At 37.0% G+C, this 15,798-nt stretch overlaps 1 long non-coding RNA gene and 16 other non-coding genes across 17 annotated transcripts; 1 reads left to right on the top strand and 16 right to left on the bottom strand.

Moving 5' to 3' along the window:
* Positions 1-355: 355 nt before the first annotated feature.
* Positions 356-568, bottom strand: LOC128633167 (small nucleolar RNA U3). The gene has a single exon (XR_008396814.1). It is a non-coding gene; the product is annotated as a small nucleolar RNA U3 (small nucleolar RNA).
* Positions 569-1,244: 676 nt separating this feature from the next.
* LOC128633156 (small nucleolar RNA U3) lies at positions 1,245-1,457 on the bottom strand. Its single transcript, XR_008396803.1, has one exon. It is a non-coding gene; the product is annotated as a small nucleolar RNA U3 (small nucleolar RNA).
* A 666-nt stretch (positions 1,458-2,123) lies between these two features.
* Positions 2,124-2,336, bottom strand: LOC128633160 (small nucleolar RNA U3). Its single transcript, XR_008396807.1, has one exon. It is a non-coding gene; the product is annotated as a small nucleolar RNA U3 (small nucleolar RNA).
* Positions 2,337-3,009: 673 nt separating this feature from the next.
* On the bottom strand, positions 3,010-3,222 carry LOC128633163 (small nucleolar RNA U3). Its single transcript, XR_008396810.1, has one exon. It is a non-coding gene; the product is annotated as a small nucleolar RNA U3 (small nucleolar RNA).
* Positions 3,223-3,892: 670 nt separating this feature from the next.
* LOC128633162 (small nucleolar RNA U3) lies at positions 3,893-4,105 on the bottom strand. Its single transcript, XR_008396809.1, has one exon. It is a non-coding gene; the product is annotated as a small nucleolar RNA U3 (small nucleolar RNA).
* A 674-nt stretch (positions 4,106-4,779) lies between these two features.
* LOC128633165 (small nucleolar RNA U3) lies at positions 4,780-4,992 on the bottom strand. Its single transcript, XR_008396812.1, has one exon. It is a non-coding gene; the product is annotated as a small nucleolar RNA U3 (small nucleolar RNA).
* Positions 4,993-5,670: 678 nt separating this feature from the next.
* LOC128633137 (small nucleolar RNA U3) lies at positions 5,671-5,883 on the bottom strand. The gene has a single exon (XR_008396788.1). It is a non-coding gene; the product is annotated as a small nucleolar RNA U3 (small nucleolar RNA).
* Positions 5,884-6,556: 673 nt separating this feature from the next.
* Positions 6,557-6,769, bottom strand: LOC128633154 (small nucleolar RNA U3). The gene has a single exon (XR_008396801.1). It is a non-coding gene; the product is annotated as a small nucleolar RNA U3 (small nucleolar RNA).
* A 665-nt stretch (positions 6,770-7,434) lies between these two features.
* On the bottom strand, positions 7,435-7,647 carry LOC128633132 (small nucleolar RNA U3). The gene has a single exon (XR_008396783.1). It is a non-coding gene; the product is annotated as a small nucleolar RNA U3 (small nucleolar RNA).
* Positions 7,648-8,320: 673 nt separating this feature from the next.
* LOC128633158 (small nucleolar RNA U3) lies at positions 8,321-8,533 on the bottom strand. Its single transcript, XR_008396805.1, has one exon. It is a non-coding gene; the product is annotated as a small nucleolar RNA U3 (small nucleolar RNA).
* A 654-nt stretch (positions 8,534-9,187) lies between these two features.
* On the bottom strand, positions 9,188-9,400 carry LOC128633134 (small nucleolar RNA U3). Its single transcript, XR_008396785.1, has one exon. It is a non-coding gene; the product is annotated as a small nucleolar RNA U3 (small nucleolar RNA).
* Positions 9,401-10,070: 670 nt separating this feature from the next.
* On the bottom strand, positions 10,071-10,283 carry LOC128633152 (small nucleolar RNA U3). The gene has a single exon (XR_008396799.1). It is a non-coding gene; the product is annotated as a small nucleolar RNA U3 (small nucleolar RNA).
* A 673-nt stretch (positions 10,284-10,956) lies between these two features.
* On the bottom strand, positions 10,957-11,169 carry LOC128633161 (small nucleolar RNA U3). The gene has a single exon (XR_008396808.1). It is a non-coding gene; the product is annotated as a small nucleolar RNA U3 (small nucleolar RNA).
* Positions 11,170-11,843: 674 nt separating this feature from the next.
* On the bottom strand, positions 11,844-12,056 carry LOC128633169 (small nucleolar RNA U3). The gene has a single exon (XR_008396816.1). It is a non-coding gene; the product is annotated as a small nucleolar RNA U3 (small nucleolar RNA).
* Positions 12,057-12,729: 673 nt separating this feature from the next.
* Positions 12,730-12,942, bottom strand: LOC128633150 (small nucleolar RNA U3). Its single transcript, XR_008396797.1, has one exon. It is a non-coding gene; the product is annotated as a small nucleolar RNA U3 (small nucleolar RNA).
* A 670-nt stretch (positions 12,943-13,612) lies between these two features.
* Positions 13,613-13,825, bottom strand: LOC124628374 (small nucleolar RNA U3). The gene has a single exon (XR_006982873.1). It is a non-coding gene; the product is annotated as a small nucleolar RNA U3 (small nucleolar RNA).
* Positions 13,703-15,782, top strand: LOC108267991 (uncharacterized). Its single transcript, XR_001813221.3, has 3 exons — positions 13,703-14,345; positions 14,541-14,646; positions 14,834-15,782. It is a non-coding gene; the product is annotated as an uncharacterized LOC108267991 (long non-coding RNA).
* The last annotated feature ends 16 nt before the right edge of the window (positions 15,783-15,798 follow it).

The following is a 15,798-nucleotide window of genomic DNA, read 5'->3' as shown; positions in this document are numbered from 1 at the left end:
TGAGTCATGAAATGAGTATCGTTGTTACTGAGACACACCACTCTCAAAATTCGTTTCCTACTTAGAAATTACGAAGATAAACCCAGCAAGTGAAAATTTTGCATCAGTTTGGCTGAGCAATGTTTCAGGTTATCCGCAAACGTGTACGTTCAATGCAAATGAAGAACCGAGTCAATTCTACCAAGAGACAATTAAGTTTTCAGCTTTATTAATTAAATTGCTTGATCAGAGACAAAAGATTGCCCTCCCCAAAATACAGCAACTTAACAAACCTGCTGAAAAGGTCCATCACTTTACTATCTCTGTACTTTTCAAGTTTCATAATTTAATCTAATTTTTCACTAAGATGCCACTAATCACTCGGATCATGTACTCTTCCTCTCATGCTTCCGAAGAAACAGAGAACGTTCATCAATGATTAAAGCCCATGAACGAATCATTAGCCAAAATCCGATTCACGCTCAGAAGAGTACATCAAAACTCATCATCGTGATTAGAGAGACGTAACGCTTTCAAATCACATTTCCTAGTCAGGTACTATAGAAATGATCCCTGAAAGCATAGTCTTAGCCATCCTCCTCCTCACACAGTCTAGCGCTTCAAACTAAGCCAGATCCTGAAGACGGTAGATGTTTTAATTCCACTACAATTTTGACACTTGGAAATGAACAGCTATCCACATCGAGGATCCCAAAACGCAAAACAAACAAACAAACAAACAAACAAACAAACAAACAAACAAAAAACACAAAACAAAACAAAACACCGTTGAATTCACACAGAACAAAAGCAGACAATTTCTTTATTTTATAGCCATACACACGCTCCCGTCATGGCGTGGGTCCTATAGAAAAATGAATCACTTGCTGTAACTTTGTCAGAAGTGGAGAATGAGTCGTGAAATGAGTATCGTTGTTACTGAGACACAACACTCAAAATTCGTTTCCTACTTAGAAATTATGAAGATAAACCCAGCAAGTGAAAATTTTGCATCAGTTTGGCTGAGCAATGTTTCAGGTTATCCGCAAACGTGTACGTTCAATGCAAATGAAGAACCGAGTCAATTCTACCAAGAGACAATTAAGTTTTCAGCTTTATTAATTAAACTGCTTGATCAGAGATAAAAGATTGCCCTCCCCAAAATACAGCAACTTAACAAACCTGCTGAAAAGGTCCATCACTTTACTATCTCTGTACTTTTCAAGTTTCATAATTTAATCTAATTTTTCACTAAGATGCCACTAATCACTCGGATCATGTACTCTTCCTCTTATGCTTCCGAAGAAACAGAGAACGTTCATCAATGATTAAAGCCCATGAACGAATCATTAGCCAAAATCCGATTCACGCTCAGAAGAGTACATCAAAACTCATCATCGTGATTAGAGAGACGTAACGCTTTCAAATCACATTTTCTAGTCAGGTACTATAGAAATGATCCCTGAAAGTATAATCTTAGCCATCCTCCTCCTCACACAGTCTAGCGCTTCAAACTAAGCCAGATCCTGAAGACGGTAGATGTTTTAATTCCACTACAATTTTGACACTTGGAAATGAACAGCTATCCACATCGAGGATCCCAAAACGCAAACAAACAAACAAACAAACAAACAAACAAAAAACCCCAAAACAAAACAAAACACCGTTGAATTCACACAGAACAAAAGCAGACAATTTCTTTATTTTATAGCCATACACACGCTCCCGTCATGGCGTGGGTCCTATAGAAAAATGAATCACTTGCTGTAACTTTGTCAGAAGTGGAGAATGAGTCGTGAAATGAGTATCGTTGTTACTGAGACACAACACTCTCAAAATTCGTTTCCTACTTAGAAATTATGAAGATAAACCCAGCAAGTGAAAATTTTGTATCAGTTTGGCTGAGCAATGTTTCAGGTTATCCGCAAACGTGTACGTTCAATGCAAATGAAGAACCGAGTCAATTCTACCAAGAGACAATTAAGTTTTCAGCTTTATTAATTAAATTGCTTGATCAGAGATAAAAGATTGCCCTCCCCAAAATACAGCAACTTAACAAACCTGCTGAAAAGGTCCATCACTTTACTATCTCTGTACTTTTCAAGTTTCATAATTTAATCTAATTTTTCACTAAGATGCCACTAATCACTCGGATCATGTACTCTTCCTCTCATGCTTCCGGAGAAACAGAGAACGTTCATCAATGATTAAAGCCCATGAACGAATCGTTAGCCAAAATCCGATTCACGCTCAGAAGAGTACATCAAAACTCATCATCGTGATTAGAGAGACGTAACGCTTTCAAATCACATTTCCTAGACAGGTACTATAGAAATGATTCCTGAAAGTATAGTCTTAGCCATCCTCCTCCTCACACAGTCTAGCGCTTCAAACTAAGCCAGATCCTGAAGACGGTAGATGTTTTAATTCCACTACAATTTTGACACTTGGAAATGAACAGCTATCCACATCGAGGATCCCAAAACGCAAAAAACCAACCAACCAACCAAACAAACAAACAAACAAAAAACACAAAACAAAACAAAACACCGTTGAATTCACACAGAACAAAAGCAGACAATTTCTTTATTTTATAGCCATACACACGCTCCCGTCATGGCGTGGGTCCTATAGAAAAATGAATCACTTGCTGTAACTTTGTCAGAAGTGGAGAATGAGTCGTGAAATGAGTATCGTTGTTACTGAGACACAACACTCTCAAAATTCGTTTCCTACTTAGAAATTATGAAGATAAACCCAGCAAGTGAAAATTTTGTATCAGTTTGGCTGAGCAATGTTTCAGGTTATCCGCAAACGTGTACGTTCAATGCAAATGAAGAACCGAGTCAATTCCACCAAGAGACAATTAAGTTTTCAGCTTTATTAATTAAATTGCTTGATCAGAGATAAAAGATTGCCCTCCCCAAAATACAGCAACTTAACAAACCTGCTGAAAAGGTCCATCACTTTACTATCTCTGTACTTTTCAAGTTTCATAATTTAATCTAATTTTTCACTAAGATGCCACTAATCACTCGGATCATGTACTCTTCCTCTCATGCTTCCGAAGAAACAGAGAACGTTCATCAATGATTAAAGCCCATGAACGAATCATTAGCCAAAATCCGATTCACGCTCAGAAGAGTACATCAAAACTCATCATCGTGATTAGAGAAACGTAACGCTTTCAAATCACATTTCCAAGTCAGGTACTATAGAAATGACCCCTGAAAGCATAGTCTTAGCCATCCTCCTCCTCACACAGTCTAGCGCTTCAAACTAAGCCAGATCCTGAAGACGGTAGATGTTTTAATTCCACTACAATTTTGACACTTGGAAATGAACAGCTATCCACATCGAGGATCCCAAAACGCAAAACAAACAAACAAACAAACAAACAAACAAACAAAAAACACAAAACAAAACAAAACACCGTTGAATTCACACAGAACAAAAGCAGACAATTTCTTTATTTTATAGCCATACACACGCTCCCGTCATGGCGTGGGTCCTATAGAAAAATGAATCACTTGCTGTAACTTTGTCAGAAGTGGAGAATGAGTCGTGAAATGAGTATCGTTGTTACTGAGACACAACACTCTCAAAATTCGTTTCCTACTTAGAAATTATGAAGATAAACCCAGCAAGTGAAAATTTTGTATCAGTTTGGCTGAGCAATGTTTCAGGTTATCCGCAAACGTGTACGTTCAATGCAAATGAAGAACCGAGTCAATTCTACCAAGAGACAATTAAGTTTTCAGCTTTATTAATTAAATTGCTTGATCAGAGATAAAAGATTGCCCTCCCCAAAATACAGCAACTTAACAAACCTGCTGAAAAGGTCCATCACTTTACTATCTCTGTACTTTTCAAGTTTCATAATTTAATCTAATTTTTCACTAAGATGCCACTAATCACTCGGATCATGTACTCTTCCTCTCATGCTTCCGAAGAAACAGAGAACGTTCATCAATGATTAAAGCCCATGAACGAATCGTTAGCCAAAATCCGATTCACGCTCAGAAGAGTACATCAAAACTCATCATCGTGATTAGAGAGACATAACGCTTTCAAATCACATTTTCTAGTCAGGTACTATAGAAATGATCCCTGAAAGTATAGTCTTAGCCATCCTCCTCCTCACACAGTCTAGCGCTTCAAACTAAGCCAGATCCTGAAGACGGTAGATGTTTTAATTCCACTACAATTTTGACACTTGGAAATGAACAGCTATCCACATCGAGGATCCCAAAACGCAAAAAAACCAACCAACCAACCAACCAAACAAACAAACAAAAAACACAAAACAAAACAAAACACCGTTGAATTCACACAGAACAAAAGCAGACAATTTCTTTATTTTATAGCCATACACACGCTCCCGTCATGGCGTGGGTCCTATAGAAAAATGAATCACTTGCTGTAACTTTGTCAGAAGTGGAGAATGAGTCATGAAATGAGTATCGTTGTTACTGAGACACAACACTCTCAAAATTCGTTTCCTACTTAGAAATTATGAAGATAAACCCAGCAAGTGAAAATTTTGTATCAGTTTGGCTGAGCAATGTTTCAGGTTATCCGCAAACGTGTACGTTCAATGCAAATGAAGAACCGAGTCAATTCTACCAAGAGACAATTAAGTTTTCAGCTTTATTAATTAAATTGCTTGATCAGAGATAAAAGATTGCCCTCCCCAAAATACAGCAACTTAACAAACCTGCTGAAAAGGTCCATCACTTTACTAACTCTGTACTTTTCAAGTGTCATAATTTAATCTAATTTTTCACTAAGATGCCACTAATCACTCGGATCATGTACTCTTCCTCTCATGCTTCCGAAGAAACAGAGAACGTTTATCAATGATTAAAGCCCATGAACGAATCATTAGCCAAAATCCGATTCACGCTCAGAAGAGTACATCAAAACTCATCATCGTGATTAGAGAGACATAACGCTTTCAAATCACATTTTCTAGTCAGGTACTATAGAAATGATCCCTGAAAGTATAGTCTTAGCCATCCTCCTCCTCACACAGTCTAGCGCTTCAAACTAAGCCAGATCCTGAAGACGGTAGATGTTTTAATTCCACTACAATTTTGACACTTGGAAATGAACAGCTATCCACATCGAGGATCCCAAAACGCAAAACAAACAAACAAACAAACAAACAAACAAACAAACAAACAAAAAACACAAAACAAAACAAAACACCGTTGAATTCACACAGAACAAAAGCAGACAATTTCTTTATTTTATAGCCATACACACGCTCCCGTCATGGCGTGGGTCCTATAGAAAAATGAATCACTTGCTGTAACTTTGTCAGAAGTGGAGAATGAGTCGTGAAATGAGTATCGTTGTTACTGAGACACAACACTCTCAAAATTCGTTTCCTACTTAGAAATTATGAAGATAAACCCAGCAAGTGAAAATTTTGTATCAGTTTGGCTGAGCAATGTTTCAGGTTATCCGCAAACGTGTACGTTCAATGCAAATGAAGAACCGAGTCAATTCCACCAAGAGACAATTAAGTTTTCAGCTTTATTAATTAAATTGCTTGATCAGAGATAAAAGATTGCCCTCCCCAAAATACAGCAACTTAACAAACCTGCTGAAAAGGTCCATCACTTTACTATCTCTGTACTTTTCAAGTTTCATAATTTAATCTAATTTTTCACTAAGATGCCACTAATCACTCGGATCATGTACTCTTCCTCTCATGCTTCCGAAGAAATAGAGAACGTTCATCAATGACTAAAGCCCATGAACGAATCATTAGCCAAAATCCGATTCACGCTCAGAAGAGTACATCAAAACTCATCATCGTGATTAGAGAGACGTAACGCTTTCAAATCACATTTCCTAGTCAGGTACTATAGAAATGACCCCTGAAAGCATAGTCTTAGCCATCCTCCTCCTCACACAGTCTAGCGCTTCAAACTAAGCCAGATCCTGAAGACGGTAGATGTTTTAATTCCACTACAATTTTGACACTTGGAAATGAACAGCTATCCACATCGAGGATCCCAAAACGCAAAAAAAACAAACAAACAAACAAACAAAAAACAAACAAAAAACACAAAACAAAACAAAACACCGTTGAATTCACACAGAACAAAAGCAGACAATTTCTTTATTTTATAGCCATACACACGCTCCCGTCATGGCGTGGGTCCTATAGAAAAATGAATCACTTGCTGTAACTTTGTCAGAAGTGGAGAATGAGTCGTGAAATGAGTATCGTTGTTACTGAGACACAACACTCTCAAAATTCGTTTCCTACTTAGAAATTATGAAGATAAACCCAGCAAGTGAAAATTTTGCATCAGTTTGGCTGAGCAATGTTTCAGGTTATCCGCAAACGTGTACGTTCAATGCAAATGAAGAAGCGAGTCAATTCTACCAAGAGACAATTAAGTTTTCAGCTTTATTAATTAAATTGCTTGATCAGAGATAAAAGATTGCCCTCCCCAAAATACAGCAACTTAACAAACCTGCTGAAAAGGTCCATCACTTTACTATCTCTGTACTTTTCAAGTTTCATAATTTAATCTAATTTTTCACTAAGATGCCACTAATCACTCGGATCATGTACTCTTCCTCTCATGCTTCCGAAGAAACAGAGAACGCTCATCAATGATTAAAGCCCATGAACGAATCATTAGCCAAAATCCGATTCACGCTCAGAAGAGTACATCAAAACTCATCATCGTGATTAGAGAGACGTAACGCTTTCAAATCACATTTCCTAGTCAGGTACTATAGAAATGATCCCTGAAAGTATAGTCTTAGCCATCCTCCTCCTCACACAGTCTAGCGCTTCAAACTAAGCCAGATCCTGAAGACGGTAGATGTTTTAATTCCACTACAATTTTGACAATTGGAAATGAACAGCTATCCACATCGAGGATCCCAAAACGCAAACAAACAAACAAACAAACAAACAAACAAAAAACACAAAACAAAACAAAACACCGTTGAATTCACACAGAACAAAAGCAGACAATTTCTTTATTTTATAGCCATACACACGCTCCCGTCATGGCGTGGGTCCTATAGAAAAATGAATCACTTGCTGTAACTTTGTCAGAAGTGGAGAATGAGTCGTGAAATGAGTATCGTTGTTACTGAGACACAACACTCTCAAAATTCGTTTCCTACTTAGAAATTATGAAGATAAACCCAGCAAGTGAAAATTTTGTATCAGTTTGGCTGAGCAATGTTTCAGGTTATCCGCAAACGTGTACGTTCAATGCAAATGAAGAACCGAGTCAATTCCACCAAGAGACAATTAAGTTTTCAGCTTTATTAATTAAATTGCTTGATCAGAGATAAAAGATTGCCCTCCCCAAAATACAGCAACTTAACAAACCTGCTGAAAAGGTCCATCACTTTACTATCTCTGTACTTTTCAAGTTTCATAATTTAATCTAATTTTTCACTAAGATGCCACTAATCACTCGGATCATGTACTCTTCCTCTCATGCTTCCGAAGAAATAGAGAACGTTCATCAATGATTAAAGCCCATGAACGAATCATTAGCCAAAATCCGATTCACGCTCAGAAGAGTACATCAAAACTCATCATCGTGATTAGAGAGACGTAACGCTTTCAAATCACATTTCCTAGTCAGGTACTATAGAAATGACCCCTGAAAGCATAGTCTTAGCCATCCTCCTCCTCACACAGTCTAGCGCTTCAAACTAAGCCAGATCCTGAAGACGGTAGATGTTTTAATTCCACTACAATTTTGACACTTGGAAATGAACAGCTATCCACATCGAGGATCCCAAAACGCAAAAAAAACAAACAAACAAACAAACAAAAAACAAACAAAAAACACAAAACAAAACAAAACACCGTTGAATTCACACAGAACAAAAGCAGACAATTTCTTTATTTTATAGCCATACACACGCTCCCGTCATGGCGTGGGTCCTATAGAAAAATGAATCACTTGCTGTAACTTTGTCAGAAGTGGAGAATGAGTCGTGAAATGAGTATCGTTGTTACTGAGACACAACACTCTCAAAATTCGTTTCCTACTTAGAAATTATGAAGATAAACCCAGCAAGTGAAAATTTTGCATCAGTTTGGCTGAGCAATGTTTCAGGTTATCCGCAAACGTGTACGTTCAATGCAAATGAAGAAGCGAGTCAATTCTACCAAGAGACAATTAAGTTTTCAGCTTTATTAATTAAATTGCTTGATCAGAGATAAAAGATTGCCCTCCCCAAAATACAGCAACTTAACAAACCTGCTGAAAAGGTCCATCACTTTACTATCTCTGTACTTTTCAAGTTTCATAATTTAATCTAATTTTTCACTAAGATGCCACTAATCACTCGGATCATGTACTCTTCCTCTCATGCTTCCGAAGAAACAGAGAACGTTCATCAATGATTAAAGCCCATGAACGAATCATTAGCCAAAATCCGATTCACGCTCAGAAGAGTACATCAAAACTCATCATCGCGATTAGAGAGACGTAACGCTTTCAAATCACATTTCCTAGTCAGGTACTATAGAAATGATCCCTGAAAGTATAGTCTTAGCTATCCTCCTCCTCACACAGTCTAGCGCTTCAAACTAAGCCAGATCCTGAAGACGGTAGATGTTTTAATTCCACTACAATTTTGACAATTGGAAATGAACAGCTATCCACATCGAGGATCCCAAAACGCAAACAAACAAACAAACAAACAAACAAACAAAAAACACAAAACAAAACAAAACACCGTTGAATTCACACAGAACAAAAGCAGACAATTTCTTTATTTTATAGCCATACACACGCTCCCGTCATGGCGTGGGTCCTATAGAAAAATGAATCACTTGCTGTAACTTTGTCAGAAGTGGAGAATGAGTCGTGAAATGAGTATCGTTGTTACTGAGACACACCACTCTCAAAATTCGTTTCCTACTTAGAAATTACGAAGATAAACCCAGCAAGTGAAAATTTTGTATCAGTTTGGCTGAGCAATGTTTCAGGTTATCCGCAAACGTGTACGTTCAATGCAAATGAAGAACCGAGTCAATTCTACCAAGAGACAATTAAGTTTTCAGCTTTATTAATTAAATTGCTTGATCAGAGATAAAAGATTGCCCTCCCCAAAATACAGCAACTTAACAAACCTGCTGAAAAGGTCCATCACTTTACTTTTCAAGTTTCATAATTTAATCTAATTTTTCACTAAGATGCCACTAATCACTCGGATCATGTACTCTTCCTCTCATGCTTCCGAAGAAACAGAGAACGTTCATCAATGATTAAAGCAAATGAACGAATCATTAGCCAAAATCCGATTCACGCTCAGAAGAGTACATCAAAACTCATCATCGTGATTAGAGAGACGTAACGCTTTCAAATCACATTTCCTAGTCAGGTACTATAGAAATGATCCCTGAAAGTATAGCTTTAGCCATCCTCCTCCTCACACAGTCTAGCGCTTCAAACTAAGCCAGATCCTGAAGACGGTAGATGTTTTAATTCCACTACAATTTTGACAATTGGAAATGAACAGCTATCCACATCGAGGATCCCAAAACGCAAAACAAACAAACAAACAAACAAACAAACAAACAAAAAACACAAAACAAAACAAAACACCGTTGAATTCACACAGAACAAAAGCAGACAATTTCTTTATTTTATAGCCATACACACGCTCCCGTCATGGCGTGGGTCCTATAGAAAAATGAATCACTTGCTGTAACTTTGTCAGAAGTGGAGAATGAGTCGTGAAATGAGTATCGTTGTTACTGAGACACAACACTCTCAAAATTCGTTTCCTACTTAGAAATTATGAAGATAAACCCAGCAAGTGAAAATTTTGCATCAGTTTGGCTGAGCAATGTTTCAGGTTATCCGCAAACGTGTACGTTCAATGCAAATGAAGAAGCGAGTCAATTCTACCAAGAGACAATTAAGTTTTCAGCTTTATTAATTAAATTGCTTGATCAGAGATAAAAGATTGCCCTCCCCAAAATACAGCAACTTAACAAACCTGCTGAAAAGGTCCATCACTTTACTATCTCTGTACTTTTCAAGTTTCATAATTTAATCTAATTTTTCACTAAGATGCCACTAATCACTCGGATCATGTACTCTTCCTCTCATGCTTCCGAAGAAACAGAGAACGTTCATCAATGATTAAAGCCCATGAACGAATCATTAGCCAAAATCCGATTCACGCTCAGAAGAGTACATCAAAACTCATCATCGTGATTAGAGAGACGTAACGCTTTCAAATCACATTTCCTAGTCAGGTACTATAGAAATGATTCCTGAAAGTATAGTCTTAGTCATCCTCCTCCTCACACAGTCTAGCGCTTCAAACTAAGCCAGATCCTGAAGACGGTAGATGTTTTAATTCCACTACAATTTTGACACTTGGAAATGAACAGCTATCCACATCGAGGATCCCAAAACGCAAAAAACCAACCAACCAACCAAACAAACAAACAAACAAAAAACACAAAACAAAACAAAACACCGTTGAATTCACACAGAACAAAAGCAGACAATTTCTTTATTTTATAGCCATACACACGCTCCCGTCATGGCGTGGGTCCTATAGAAAAATGAATCACTTGCTGTAACTTTGTCAGAAGTGGAGAATGAGTCGTGAAATGAGTATCGTTGTTACTGAGACACAACACTCTCAAAATTCGTTTCCTACTTAGAAATTATGAAGATAAACCCAGCAAGTGAAAATTTTGTATCAGTTTGGCTGAGCAATGTTTCAGGTTATCCGCAAACGTGTACGTTCAATGCAAATGAAGAACCGAGTCAATTCCACCAAGAGACAATTAAGTTTTCAGCTTTATTAATTAAATTGCTTGATCAGAGATAAAAGATTGCCCTCCCCAAAATACAGCAACTTAACAAACCTGCTGAAAAGGTCCATCACTTTACTATCTCTGTACTTTTCAAGTTTCATAATTTAATCTAATTTTTCACTAAGATGCCACTAATCACTCGGATCATGTACTCTTCCTCTCATGCTTCCGAAGAAACAGAGAACGTTCATCAATGATTAAAGCCCATGAACGAATCGTTAGCCAAAATCCGATTCACGCTCAGAAGAGTACATCAAAACTCATCATCGTGATTAGAGAGACATAACGCTTTCAAATCACATTTTCTAGTCAGGTACTATAGAAATGATCCCTGAAAGTATAGTCTTAGCCATCCTCCTCCTCACACAGTCTAGCGCTTCAAACTAAGCCAGATCCTGAAGACGGTAGATGTTTTAATTCCACTACAATTTTGACACTTGGAAATGAACAGCTATCCACATCGAGGATCCCAAAACGCAAAAAAACCAACCAACCAACCAACCAAACAAACAAACAAAAAACACAAAACAAAACAAAACACCGTTGAATTCACACAGAACAAAAGCAGACAATTTCTTTATTTTATAGCCATACACACGCTCCCGTCATGGCGTGGGTCCTATAGAAAAATGAATCACTTGCTGTAACTTTGTCAGAAGTGGAGAATGAGTCATGAAATGAGTATCGTTGTTACTGAGACACAACACTCTCAAAATTCGTTTCCTACTTAGAAATTATGAAGATAAACCCAGCAAGTGAAAATTTTGTATCAGTTTGGCTGAGCAATGTTTCAGGTTATCCGCAAACGTGTACGTTCAATGCAAATGAAGAACCGAGTCAATTCTACCAAGAGACAATTAAGTTTTCAGCTTTATTAATTAAATTGCTTGATCAGAGATAAAAGATTGCCCTCCCCAAAATACAGCAACTTAACAAACCTGCTGAAAAGGTCCATCACTTTACTAACTCTGTACTTTTCAAGTGTCAGAATTTAATCAAATTTTTCACTAAGATGCCACTAATCACTCGGATCATGTACTCTTCCTCTCATGCTTCCGAAGAAACAGAGAACGTTTATCAATGATTAAAGCCCATGAACGAATCATTAGCCAAAATCCGATTCACGCTCAGAAGAGTACATCAAAACTCATCATCGTGATTAGAGAGACGTAACGCTTTCAAATCACATTTCCTAGTCAGGTACTATAGAAATGATCCCTGAAAGTATAGTCTTAGCCATCCTCCTCCTCACACAGTCTAGCGCTTCAAACTAAGCCAGATCCTGAAGACGGTAGATGTTTTAATTCCACTACAATTTTGACACTTGGAAATGAACAGCTATCCACATCGAGGATCCCAAAACGCAAAAAACCAACCAACCAACCAAACAAACAAACAAACAAAAAACACAAAACAAAACAAAACACCGTTGAATTCACACAGAACAAAAGCAGACAATTTCTTTATTTTATAGCCATACACACGCTCCCGTCATGGCGTGGGTCCTATAGAAAAATGAATCACTTGCTGTAACTTTGTCAGAAGTGGAGAATGAGTCGTGAAATGAGTATCGTTGTTACTGAGACACAACACTCTCAAAATTCGTTTCCTACTTAGAAATTATGAAGATAAACCCAGCAAGTGAAAATTTTGCATCAGTTTGGCTGAGCAATGTTTCAGGTTATCCGCAAACGTGTACGTTCAATGCAAATGAAGAAGCGAGTCAATTCTACCAAGAGACAATTAAGTTTTCAGCTTTATTAATTAAATTGCTTGATCAGAGATAAAAGATTGCCCTCCCCAAAATACAGCAACTTAACAAACCTGCTGAAAAGGTCCATCACTTTACTATCTCTGTACTTTTCAAGTTTCATAATTTAATCTAATTTTTCACTAAGATGCCACTAATCACTCGGATCATGTACTCTTCCTCTCATGCTTCCGAAGAAACAGAGAACGTTCATCAATGATTAAAGCCCATGAGCGAATCATTAGCCAAAATCCGATTCACGCTCAGAAGAGTACATCAAAACTCATCATCGTGATTAGAGAAACGTAACGCTTTCAAATCACATTTCCTAGTCAGATACTATAGAAATGATCCCTGAAAGTATAGTCTTAGCCATCCTCCTCCTCACACAGTCTAGCGCTTCAAACTAAGCCAGATCCTGAAGACGGTAGATGTTTTAATTCCACTACAATTTTGACACTTGGAAATGAACAGCTATCCACATCGAGGATCCCAAAACGCAAAACAAACAAACAAACAAACAAACAAACAAACAAAAAACACAAAACAAAACAAAACACCGTTGAATTCACACAGAACAAAAGCAGACAATTTCTTTATTTTATAGCCATACACACGCTCCCGTCATGGCGTGGGTCCTATAGAAAAATGAATCACTTGCTGTAACTTTGTCAGAAGTGGAGAATGAGTCATGAAATGAGTATCGTTGTTACTGAGACACACCACTCTCAAAATTCGTTTCCTACTTAGAAATTATGAAGATAAACCCAGCAAGTGAAAATTTTGTATCAGTTTGGCTGAGCAATGTTTCAGGTTATCCGCAAACGTGTACGTTCAATGCAAATGAAGAACCGAGTCAATTCTACCAAGAGACAATTAAGTTTTCAGCTTTATTAATTAAATTGCTTGATCAGAGATAAAAGATTGCCCTCCCCAAAATACAGCAACTTAACAAACCTGCTGAAAAGGTCCATCACTTTACTATCTCTGTACTTTTCAAGTTTCATAATTTAATCTAATTTTTCACTAAGATGCCACTAATCACTCGGATCATGTACTCTTCCTCTCATGCTTCCGAAGAAACAGAGAACGTTCATCAATGATTAAAGCCCATGAACGAATCATTAGCCAAAATCCGATTCACGCTCAGAAGAGTACATCAAAACTCATCATCGTGATTAGAGAGACGTAACGCTTTCAAATCACATTTCCTAGTTAGGTACTATAGAAATGATCCCTGAAAGTATAGTCTTAAATATTCTCTTCTTCACACAGTCAAGCACTTCAAATCAAACACATATCATGTTGATGGTAGATTTTTTTAGTTAACTCATGAGATGCACGATATCGAACAACTATTTATACCGAGTATTCTACACACGAAATTAACTGACGTTCATTCCTAATAAACGCAGAAAATTGTTTTTTTTAATTGAAATAAATAAATATCCCCAACATGCTTTGCGCTTTTTCAGCTTTCATTGGTGCTCGCAGGTCACGTGGTACTGTCCCTTTAAAATGATGGTTGACAAGCTTATTGCGCCACCGTGTAGGTAACCCGTGATTCGTATCAAAAAGTACCATTTCTCACACTATTAATATGTTAAAACACAAATTATGTTCTTTAAAAGATGGTAAGTTCAAACGCCATGCCGTTAAGGGAACGGAATTGAACCGGAAGTACGTCTTTTAAACACGACCGCCGGAAACTAATGATCTAGTTCATGTTCCGGACTACCCAAGAATCTTGGCTTCAATAATATCAATTTAGCGGTAAGATTTCATTGTTTATAAATATAAATTATTTATAAAAGTTATTACATAATTTGAAATGAAGACATGCAATAGAGGAGTTCAGTCGAGGACTCACCCTAGCTAGATAGATGAACAGACTTGTGAATGGGACTGGTGTTTATCTCCAAATGGTGTTTGGGTGTTTATCTAAATGGACTTTATCTCCGCATTAAGAGAGAGGGCTGTCCACTTCCGAAGTGTCTGACACTAATGTGGAACTCGTCAATCCTGCAGGAATTACGTATTTTTGTAGGACACCCCAGAAGTTAACATCACCCTGGTAAACACAATTTTAGTCCCCACAGTTATGCTATTTTGAATAACTAAGATATCCGACCTAAAAACAAAACTATATTTTTCCAGATTGGTTTAATAATAATATTCCTTTGGTTTCTCAACTTGTAAATACAAATGGTCATTTGCTTTCTTATTCTGAATTCCTAAATATTATATTCCTGTCACCCCAGGAGACTCTGCCATAGTGATGGATACCATCCCCAGTGGTGCTATTGCAGCTAAATCTTTACCCTCTTTTATCTCTTTGTCACCTCCATGTCAAACAGCAATAGGCAAAGTTTGCTTTTTGTGCAGTCCTTCTCTCAGGAATAGAAAGATTAGACAACTCTTTCAGAAATATATAATTACTGTCCCTTCTGTATTATCTTATTGGGGTAATTATCTTAATGATATTCCTTGGAAGAAAGTGTGGTCTTTACCCTACAAATATTTAATCACTAATAAGGTTAAAAAGGTATCTTTCAAGTTGCTACAAAGATTTTACCCCGTCAATCTTTATATTAAAAAAGTTTCCTGAGAAACCTTTGCTCCTTTTGTGGATAAGGAGCTTCTTTCTTAGACAATTTTCCTTTGTTGTTTAAGGATGTCCTATTTGGCTTTTATAACTTTAACAAGAATTCAAAAGATAAGTATTTTCGAATAAATCTTAATTTTTCTAGCAAAGTTGTTTAATACATAAGTGCAAATGTTTGTTTATAAAACCCCTCTTTATTATTTTTTGTAAAGATTTGAAATGCTACTTGGATACTATCTCTAGCCTACCTCAAGCAACGTCAAAGCCTTAAAATCCTTTACGTTGTGTACAATGTATAATATTTATGCTTTTTTTTTTTTTTTTTTAAATAATGTACATTTGATTGTGTTCCATATAAAAGGGAGGGAGGGAAATAAGGAAAATATAATTAGAGGACTCAAGGTATTTTTTTTTCTTTTTTCTACTTTCATTTATTGTAAATTATATTAGCCATGGCCCATTGTTTTGTTTTTTTTTCCTGGTTCTTTGTTTACTCATTACATTTTTGCTGTTGTTAATGTATGTTGAGAGTTGTAAACATGTGTATGTGTATTTACTTTTGTATATGCTAAGAAAAAATAAAGGCATCACCCTGGTTCCCTCGACAAAAATCCAATAGGA

The sequence above is a fragment of the Ictalurus punctatus genome, chromosome 7, assembly GCF_001660625.3.
Source record: "Ictalurus punctatus breed USDA103 chromosome 7, Coco_2.0, whole genome shotgun sequence".
Classification (NCBI taxonomy): domain Eukaryota; kingdom Metazoa; phylum Chordata; class Actinopteri; order Siluriformes; family Ictaluridae; genus Ictalurus; species Ictalurus punctatus.
Note: the sequence above shows the minus strand (reverse complement) of the source record. Positions and strands in the feature narration are given on the sequence as shown.